This window comes from Elephantulus edwardii, unplaced genomic scaffold (genome assembly GCF_000299155.1).
Source record: "Elephantulus edwardii isolate Elephantulus edwardi_28Jun2011 unplaced genomic scaffold, EleEdw1.0 scaffold00170, whole genome shotgun sequence".
Taxonomy (NCBI): domain Eukaryota; kingdom Metazoa; phylum Chordata; class Mammalia; order Macroscelidea; family Macroscelididae; genus Elephantulus; species Elephantulus edwardii.
Window position 1 is genome coordinate 3691434 of NW_006399920.1, and position 3630 is coordinate 3695063.

Sequence of the window (3630 nt, forward strand, 5' to 3'; positions counted from 1 at the left end):
AGCAAACTGAAGCCGTGAACAATCTCAATCTCTTTGTCATCCATACTGATGCTGCCAATTGGTCCAGTGGTGAGAATCTTTGTCTTCTTGACATTGAGCCTCAGTCCATACTGAAGGCTGTAGTCCTTGACCCTCTGCAGCAAGTGCATGAGGTCCTCCTCGGTTTCGCCAAGCAGGGTTGCGTCATCTGCATAATGCAGATTGTTAATAGATCTTCCACCAATCCTGAAGCCACACTTCTCCTCATAGAGCCCGGCCTCTCGGGTAATCTGCTCTGCATACAGGTTGAAAAGGTATGGAAGAAAAATACAATCTATATAGGAAAAGGTATGGAAGAAAAATACAATCTATATAGGAGTTCTACAGGACCCATCACCTACCCTTCGGAGACAGCACAACTAAACTTAAGAGACACTGGACACAGCATAAAACAATTTTCAGCAGTTGACGTGTTCGGAATCACAGAAGCCAAGAAAGCTTCAGATACAAGCTGTCAGATCATGGGTTGGACAATGGAAGATAAACTCTGAAGGGTTTTGATAGAAGTGAAAGGGTATCCTAGTGGAGGGTGGAGCTGGGAAATAAGTGGGTCAAGTCAAAGCAATAAGATAGGAGAAGGAAATAAGAGGTAACCAAATTGGCAAAGAGGAGGTAAAATTATCTCTATATGCAGATGATATGATAGTATACTTAGAAAACCCTAAAGACTTAGCAAGGAAACTATGGGACATAGTTGACCAATTCAGCAAAATGGCAGGATACAAGGTCAAGATACAAAAATTAATTGGATTTCTCTACACTGACAAAGAGAATATAGAACTGAAGCTAAGAAAAGCAATACCTTTCACAATAGCTAACCACAAGATTATATACTCATGAGCAAATATAACTAGAAACACAAAGAATCTATTCAAAGAAAATTATAAAACATTACTACAAGAAAGGAAAAAAAGACCTGGAGAAATGGAACAATATATCCTGCGCATGGATAAGAAGGCTCAATATTATGAAAATGTCAATCCTACCAAAGACAATCTATACATTCAATGCAGTCCCAATACAAATAGAAATACCATTACTGGGAATATGCCCTAAAAAATACAGAACTGACACTCAGGTAGATCTATGTACACCCATGTTTATTGCTATTTTGTCCACAATAGTAAAGAGTTGGGGACAACCCAAGTGCCCATCAATCACGAAACGATTGGAAGAAAAGCTGTGGTTTATTCACACAATGGATTATTATGAAGCACTGAAAAACAAAGAACTCATGAAATATTATATAAAATGGGTGACCATGGTGGACATCTAGCTGAGTGAAATATCTGTCACAAAAATACAAATACTGTATAATGCTACTGTTATAAAAACAGAACTGACAAGAAGGGTTAAGAGGAAACTAAGAAAAGAAGGGATAAATAATGCACATGGCATTTAAATAGATGAGGGAGAGAACTGTATAAAAGGACTATATGATTAGGTATTATTGACATGATAAGAGTCCAGAATAAGAGCTGCATAGTAAAGGAGGGGGCTGCATAACAATAAAAGAACTTTTTTCTCTAGGAAAAAAAGCGAACTGGGGGTAAAGGTGTGGGGGACAGGGAGGAAAACGTGCAACAATAAATAATGGAAATCCAAGTTCTTTATAAACTTACAATAAAAATCTCCATTTAAAAAAATTGAAAAGATTTATAGCCCTGGGGGGGAAAAATAAATATGCCAAGTGTGGTTTTTTTTTTTCCATTTGATTTTCTAACTTCAGCTCTATACACATTTTACTGGAATATTTTGCCTTGTATCCACAAGCTGACCTTTGAAATAGTATGTTCAACTCTTTTAGTTCAACATTTCTGCCCTTGGTGTATTGCAATTTTTGAGTTTAAAAAACTGCTTTTTTAACAAAAAAGTTTGTCTTAAAGCAATCAAGATGCAACAAAAATTGATGACTTAAATGCAAAAGTTAGAAACAAAGAAGAAAAAATGTTAATAGAAAAATGTGTCTTCAGTGATAAAAAAAAGACTGATGACGGCATGATAGACTTTAAATAAATCAATGATTTATGTACTATAAATACCTATTTAAAAAAATATATAGACAGTTATTTTACACATAAGAAGCTGTGGTATCCTAGTGGTAAGAAGTTGCACAGCCAATCCAAAGGCATATGGTTTGAATTCATCAGCTACTCCGCGAGAGAAAGATGCGTAACCTTCTCCTGTGCAGTTTCAAGCCTCTGAAAACCAATGTGAGGATCAGCTATGAGTTGGAGGCAAGGATTCTGAGGCTCCGTCTGACATATTTGGACATGTTGTAAGGTGGGATCAGTCCTTGGGGAGGGAAGTCATGCTTGGGAGGCGGGTGGGTGAAAGGAAGAGCTGTGATTCCATCACTGGGATAATGGGGTTGGAGTGTCAGAGACAATAAGGTTGGCAAGAGATAAAGCAGGGTTTAGGGCTATTGTACATAGGGTCGCTATGAGTCACAAGTGACTCGACAGCACATAACAACAACAACAACATGGTATATTCAACAACAACAATACACAATCACCGATGAACTAAATAGGTATATTTTCATATGTAAAGAGTTGATAAAGAAGATTTATATCAGCAGTCAAAATAAGACCAATGGCTAACTGTGGAACAGACCATCAATTTCTCATGAGAAAGTTTCAAATCAGAACTAAAGATAATGAAAACAAGTGCATGAGAACCAAAATATAATCTTGAATCTACTCCAACTGAATTTAAAACAATCTCCAGAAAAAGTCTGATGTGTTGAATACTACTGACCTAAGATCACATCAAAAACATCATCCAATTAAGAAAGCAAAAGTTCATGTCAAAGCCAAGAAAAAAAGACCAAAACAGATGTCCAAAGAGACGCCAAAACTTGCACTAGAATGTAGAGAGGTCAAAGCAAAGAGAAGAAATAATCTACTGTTAATATTCCATAAACATAAATTAACACTCATTTAAAACTTTAACAAAGCCATTTTCCAAGCTCAGCTATTTGAGGAAATATATTTAAAACGAAAATACACTGTTTAAAGAACTCTTCATTGGAAGTTGAGATTTAAAGTTAAAATTAATAAATAGTAAGTTCTTTCAGAATTATAGATAAAATAATTTTGTCTTTCTTAATGTCAATTTCTGCATGCTAATGATATTTTAACCTTCACTTCTTAAATTATATTTTATTCAAGGAGTTTAAAACTGCCTTTGCCAAATTAAGCATTATAATATGGCTGTTGTTTTTAATAGAAATCTTGTTCTTATATTTTAGTTTATCTTATCTAAATCATTTTCCATAGAAATTGAGGTCAAAAGATACATCAATCTTATAATTTTTCATCTCAAAATAGCATGATATCAGATAGTGTTTAGTTTATTAATATGTTTCATAACATAACAATATCAACAGTGAAAACCAGGCCAGGTGATGATTGTGGGACAGACCACCATCTACTCATATGCAAGTTCAAGCTGAAGTTGAAGAAAATTAAATCAAACCCACCGGAACCAAAATTTGACTTTTAGTCTATCTCACTAAAATTTCAAAACCATCTCAAGAACAGGTTTGAGGCCTTGAGCACCAATGAATGTAGACCAAATGAGCTGTGG